Source organism: Mustela putorius, unplaced genomic scaffold (genome assembly GCF_011764305.1).
Source record: "Mustela putorius furo isolate JIRA1106 unplaced genomic scaffold, ASM1176430v1.1 tig00004007_pilon_pilon_pilon, whole genome shotgun sequence".
NCBI classification, from domain to species: domain Eukaryota; kingdom Metazoa; phylum Chordata; class Mammalia; order Carnivora; family Mustelidae; genus Mustela; species Mustela putorius.
In genome coordinates this window covers 3811754-3818669 of record NW_025422145.1, presented here as the reverse complement: position 1 = coordinate 3818669, position 6916 = coordinate 3811754, and the positions used below count along the sequence as shown (strand labels likewise).

Here is a 6916-nt window from a genome sequence, read left to right as displayed (position 1 = left end):
TATTTAACCTAGCAAACTTCAAGGTGCATAAAAGTGTTTATTAAAATAAGAAGTGGTATAAAATAACAGAACATTACTCAGCCATCAAAAAGAGTGAAATCTTGCCATTTACAACAACATGAATGGGTCCAGAGGGTACTAAGTGAAATAAGTCAGTCAGAAAAAGATAGATACCATATGATTTCACTCGTATGCAGAATTTAATAAGCAAAACAAATGAGCAAATAAATAAAGAACAAACAAAAGAGCAGATTTTTAAATAGAGAGAACACACTGGTGGTTTCCAGAGGGGAAGTAGGTCGGGGGATGGGTGAAATAGGTGATGGGGATTAAGGAAGACACTTGTCGCGATGAGCACACGGCAATGTATGGAATTGTTATATTATACACCCAAAACGAATATAGCACTACATTAATATACTGGCATTAAAATTAATAATAATAATGGTGATGATAATAATAATAAAGTGCTTCTTAAAACCTGGTTGGGGGCGCCTGGGTGGCTCAATTGTTAAGCCTCTGCCTTCGGCTCGGGTCATGATCCTGGGATTATGGGTTCGAGCCTGGCATCGGGCTCCATGCTCAGCGGGAAGCCTTCTTCTCCCTCTCCCACTCCCCCTGCTTGTGTTCCCCCTCTCGCCATCTTTCTCTCAGTCAAATAAATAAATAAAATATTTTTTTAAAAAAAGAAAGCTAGTTGCTGAACCCTACCTCCAGAGTTCCTGATTCAGTTGGTCTAAATGGACGTGGATGATTTACATTTCTCATAAGCGCCCCGTTGACAGTGATGCTGATCGTGAGGACCTTTGGAGAGTGAATGCAATCTCTGAGAAGGAACCTTCATTTAGAAGTACCATCGGCATCAAAACAGCATTATGTGAAATCAGATGAGGAGACAGGTGCGGTTTCTCACGGGCACAGACGTAGCATAAAATCGATGTGTTACTTTCTAATTGCGTACATATTTACCTTCGGATTGCTTTAGAGTATTGAGTTTAGCTGAGCGTTAGAACGACCTGGGAGATCTTGATATCTTCTTCTTTTTTAAAAATTTATTTGTTTGACAGACAGAGATCACAAGTAGGCAGAGAGGCAGGCAGACAGAGAGGAGGAAGCAGGCTCCCCGCTGAGCAGAGATTTTTTCCCCCGATGCGGGGCTCCATCCCAGGACCCTGGGATCATGACCTGAGCCAAAGGCAGAGGCTTTAACTCACCGAGCCACCTGGGCGCCCTTATCTTAATGTTTTCTGATGTAGGACGTGGCCTCTCGAAATTCTTATCAGTCAGGTGGTTTGGAACAGAGCAGAAGCACCTGTATTTTTTCTTAAAGCTCCTTAAGTGATTAATTCTTCTCGGCAACAGGATTGAGAACCACTGCCCCATAGTAACATATACTGCTCATAGGTCCTGTGCATGAGATCCTTCACTGCTTAAAGAAGAGCAGGAAGCCACAAACTTCATTAGGGGAAAAAACACAGATCTGAGTTATCAACGTGGATGCCTCTCAAAATCCATGTTGTTGTAATTAATGACAATCCGTCCCACATATTCAAAAAGGTGAGAGGCGGATGGGAGGTGGCTGTTTCCTTTCTCTGCAGAAAGAGGAAGTTTCTGATGGTTCAAAGATACTGTTGCCTGTTTCTTTAAATATCTTCTAATTCTTTGCCTAACAGCAAAGAATTTTCATAACAGGTAAATGTAAGAAAAATTTCGTATAAAATGCCTTGGTGTTATTCAGGAGTTTGGGGTTGGTTTTTTTTTTCCCCCCACTTTTCCTTTCAAACAAAGGTTGCCTTCTTGTGAAGGGAAGATCCTTCTGCTTAGAAGGTATCGTAATGGGTGTTAGTTCTCAGAATATTCCGAACTTAAATAGTATTAGAGAAATACAGTGAGTGTCTTAACGGAGCCCTTTTTAGAAATGTATGAAAGGTTTGAATTTAGTTTATTTCACTTTTCCGGTGACTCAGAAGAAAGGTTATCAGAGACGTTAAAAACAGGTACGTTCTGGGCGCCCGAGTGGCTCAGTGGGCTGAGCCTCTGCCTTCAGCTCAGGTCATGATCCCATCGGGTTCTCTGCTCAGCAGGGAACCTGCTTCCCCTCTCTCTCTGCCTGCCTCTGCCTACTTGTGATCTCTGTCTGTCAAATAAATAAAATTTAAAAAAAAATAGGTATGTTCTGAATTTATCAAAGGGGAAGGCTGTGCCAGGTGCCCTATTGTATAGGAGGTTGAAGTCAGTCCTTATAAAGGACTATCTGGATTTTCTTCACAATAGAACCACTAGACAAGGCAGTCTTCCTCTGATCTTTCCTAAAGGCAATTTCGTTGCATTGTTCTTAAATGTCAGCAACACATAGCCTTTGGGGCTTAGATATTTTCCCCCCATGGTCCCATGCTGGAAATGAAGGCTTCTTTCAGAAAGTAATTTGGATTTATTAGTAAGTCTGGATTCTTCTACATAAAGATTATAAAAAGATAGGGTAATTCATGTTTTTTGAGTGACTCTCCAGTCCTCATTGTGATGGACACCTTGGTGCATTTCCTTCTAGACTGTTATGCGTGATAGGTTTTTCCTTTTTACTCTTGCACGTGTCCTGTTTTGCCAGTTTTCTTTCATGAAATTGTTTCGTAATAAACACCTAACAAAAGTACATACTTTTATTTTAATAAATGGCTAAAATCAAGCATTTTGTAGGGAAAATTAAACTATGAGGTAGTTTACAATTATCTTTCAGTATATTTTGCATCAATTTTTTAAAAAGATTTCAGTATATATGCTGCTGAAGCAAGCACATTTTAAAAGATTTTATTTACTTATTTGAGAGAGAGAGCATGCACAGGGGAGGGGCAAGGAAGAGGGAGAAGCAGACTCTCTGCTCAGTGGGAGCCCCCCTCCCCCTGCTCAATCCTGGGACCCCAGATATTATCACCAGAACCGTAGTCAGATGCTTAACTGAGCCACCTACATGCCTCTCACTTCGGCAAATTTAGAGCGGTAAAACCAAATGAAAAGAGAAGGAACTATGACTACTAACTAAAAACAAAACAAAACAAAACCAAAGAACAGTAAATGTATATATTTCAGAAGCGCCTAACTGACTCAGTAGGGTGCATGACTCTTGTTCTCATGGTTGTGAGTTCAAGCCCCATGTTGGGTGAAGAACCCACTTAAAAAATAAGTAAATTTTTTAAAAAATTTCAAATTACTTGGGCACCTGGGTGGCTCAGTGGGTTAAGCCTCTGCCTTCGGCTCAGGTCATGATCTCAGGATCCTGGGATCGAGCCCCACATCAGGCTCTCTGCTCGACGGGGAGCCTGCTTCCCCCTCTCTCTCTCTGCCTACCTCTCTGCCTACTTGTGATCTCTGTCTGTCAAATAAATAAATAAATAAAATCTTTAAAAAAATTTTCAAATTACTTATTCAGTAACTAATTAGGATTTGTTCACAGCTTTTGGAAATGATTTCTTGAGGGGCACCTGGGTGGCTCAGTGGGTTAAAGTCTCTGCCTTTGGCTCAGGTCATGATCTCAGGATCCTGGGATTCTTGGCTTGGGTCGTGATTGTTCTCTCTGTCTCTCAAATGGATACAGTCTTTTAAAAAAAGAGAGAGAGATTGGAAAGAAAAGAGGTGACATTTTTCTGACTTTGATGTTTTTTGTTGTTGTTGTTGTTGTTTTTAGGCTACATATTCATGAAGCTGCTTCTGAGTCTTTGCTTTGAAAGCTTTTCTTTATCCCAGGTAAGTAAACTTGGAGATTTTTGGTTTTTAATGACTCTACCATCATTTTTCTGGATGTTTGTACAGGATTCTTGAAAACGCCATCTTCCCACCATGACTTGACTTTATTTCTCTGCTTCATCTGTAGAGTAATGTTTATCATTCTCGGGCTAAGCTCATGCGTTGCTAGGACGCTATTCCTGTTTGCTCCCTGTCATCCCTTCATCCATTTACCTGTGTCAACCTCTAGAGTTCCACCAATAAAACTTTATTGACAGATTTAAATAATGGTTGACCTCTCCCAGATGAGGCTGTTGGAAGGCAGGGCTGATGAAGCTGATAGTGTACATTTCAGTGTGCAGGTGTTCAAAGACTTTGAAGCCCTGTCCTCGGATTCTAAATCTGATAAGCCTACCACATGTCTATACCACATTAGAAGGTTGCCCTCACCTTGTAGAATATTGGTAAACACATCCTAGTGTGTCAAGGGTATAAACTTGAATGCGTATCATGATTTTGCAGAATTAGAGGAAATAAGTTTCTCGGTAGGTTGGACGTTTATCTCTGTTGAGTCTGTTGAAGGCCTTTCTCTCTACTGAAATAGGGGAAAAAAGGTGAAAGGCATTGGAGCGGTCATGCAATGACCGATCTTCAAGGATAACTGTAGGATCTAGAAGTCTTGGAGCGTTCTGTTGTGTGTTGTAATCATCTCCTTGAGAAAACTTGAGAGCTGCAAGAGAAGATAGGGCAGCTTATACCACAAAAGGGGTGTCTACAAGAGACAGCCTTGAGCTTCCTAAGCATGCCAATTTAATCCTCTCAGTTGCCAAATGAGGTGTGAATATTGTCACAATGAAGAAGTTGAGATCAGAGAGGGAACTTCTCCAAAAGAATGGGGTCAAATCCCTATGGCCTGATGTATACGCATGGCCCCACTAAATATCTATGCTATCTTGGCTGCCTCCCAGATTAAGAGCTAGACCCTTTCGGACATTGAGATCTTGAGAAATGCTGACATTTAAAGCAAGCTCAGAGCGATAAAGCATATAGACACTTTACCATGTGGAGTGATGACATATTACTAGATAGTCAATGATGGGACTATTGACTCCAATTGTTTGTCTTTTTTTTTTTTTTTTTAAGATTTTATTTGAAAGAGAGTGTGCTTGAGAGAAGGAGCATATGCCAGGGGAAGGGGAGAGAGAAGCCAAGGGAGAGAAGCATACTCCTTCCCAAGCAGGAAGCCCAACATGGGCTTGATCCCAGGACCCTGAGATCGTGACCTGAGCCTAAGGTAGACGCTTAACCGACTGAGCCACCCAGGCGTCCTTCCAGCTGAGAGGTCAACAATTATTTAAATCTGTCAAGTCTGTTAAATTCAAATGGATTTCACTCTCTATAGATCATTTATGTTTTTTTTTATAAAGTATGAAATGACCTGTCACATAGTGAAAATATTTCGGAATGACCTCCAAAGCTTGTTTCCTGTACTCCTTAGCATGCCTCAGGAAAACAGGATGTATCCCAGTTTCAAAAGGAGTTCACTGGGATTTCAAATAAATTCATGATAGCCACGTTGTCTAAAGCCACACAGGATTGAAGCTAGGCAGTCTCTTGTCTCAAGGACCTTTTGTGGAAGGTTCTACTAGACCTATTCTAGGTTAGCTACTAACCTATTCTAGGATGTCCTAGACCATTGTGTTCTTTTTCTTTTTTTTAACATTCTTAGTTTATTAATCCTCTCATGAAAAATCTGCACAATCACCACAGATAAAGCCACTGCAGCATCTTTACTCCTTCTGTTGTCCAATCTCCAGCTCACTTTTTGCCAGCACCAACATTGGCTTTCGCAGTCCCCCTGACTTTCTTCATTCTGTTCTTGCGTTCTTTTCGCTGTTTTCTTGAAGTCTTTTTCTTCTCATACAGACCATGTCTTGCAAGTCTATGTTTGGGTTCATTTTTCTTTGCATAATCCAAGGAATCATAAATCATGCCAAAGCCAGTTGTCTTGCCACCACCAAAATGGGTTCTGAATCCAAATACAAATATGACATCTGGTGTGGTCTTGTACATTTTGGCTAGTTTTTCCCGAATTTCTGTCTTAGGTACTGTTGCCTTTCCAGGATGAAGGACATCAATAACCATTTGTTTGTGCTGAAGTAGTTGGTTGGTCATGAACTTCCTGGTCGGATAGTTACTGTGTCGTTCATGATGGCGGCTGAGCTTCCCATTGTGTTCTTTATACCATCCCCAGAAGACCAGATAGGATAGAACCCTAGTCTGACCTGTCATGCTCACGGAGTACAAGTGAACTTTTTATTGAAAACAATGTCCTTCCAGAATGAAAAATGCCTTAGTTAGACTTGAAACTGGATTTTTAATTCTCGGGCTCTTCTTCCTGCCATCACCAAAATTCCACCATGCCTGGGATCCTAGATGTTCCTAATTTAAACACAGTGTTACAAGAGATCTGACATTCAGAGAATTTCTTGATTTGGCACCATGAATTCATCGTTGTCTCTATGTTAGGATAGGTGCTATTCATGATTGGAATGGCTTTGTCAGCTGAAGATTGCACAGTTTTTCTCCTCTTACTAGTTCTTCGCTGGCTACTGTTACTCAACATAGGAATGCTATGGTGGAACAATGGAGAAGGTGAGTCAAAGACCAGCAAGACATGATGGTGTCTTCCCATAGAATGAACTCTTATGGGATTGGGAGGGAGACAAGCCATAAGTGACTCTTAATCTCACAAAACAAACTGAGGGTTGCTGGGGGGAGGGGGTTGGGAGAAGGGGGGTGGGGTTATGGACATTGGGGAGGGTATGTGCTTTGGTGAGTGCTGTGAAGTGTGTAAACCTGGCGATTCACAGACCTGTAACCCTGGGGATAAAAATATATGTTTATAAAAAATAAAAAATTTAAAAAAAAAAGAAAGAAAAAGAAAAAGAAAAAAAAAAGAATGAACTCTTAAAGAATCTAGCCACAGGAGTCTGAATGAGCCTGTTAGTCATTCTAGTGTGCAGAGCCTGGCCTCAAGTCTATCTTCTGTTTACTTTTCATAAGCGTGAAATTTTCGTTTTTAAGCGATAGCAACCAAAACTTTGCTTCCAATTAGTTCCCTTTTATTCTCAGCAAAGCTTTTCTCGTGTTGAGGGCAGAGGGAAGATTCACCTTCATTCCACATTCTCTCCAAATA

At 40.9% G+C, this 6916-nt stretch overlaps 1 pseudogene; it reads right to left on the bottom strand.

Annotated features, from left to right (window-relative positions):
* Positions 1-5427: 5427 nt before the first annotated feature.
* LOC101672894 lies at positions 5428-5927 on the bottom strand (annotated as a pseudogene).
* Positions 5928-6916: the final 989 nt, after the last annotated feature.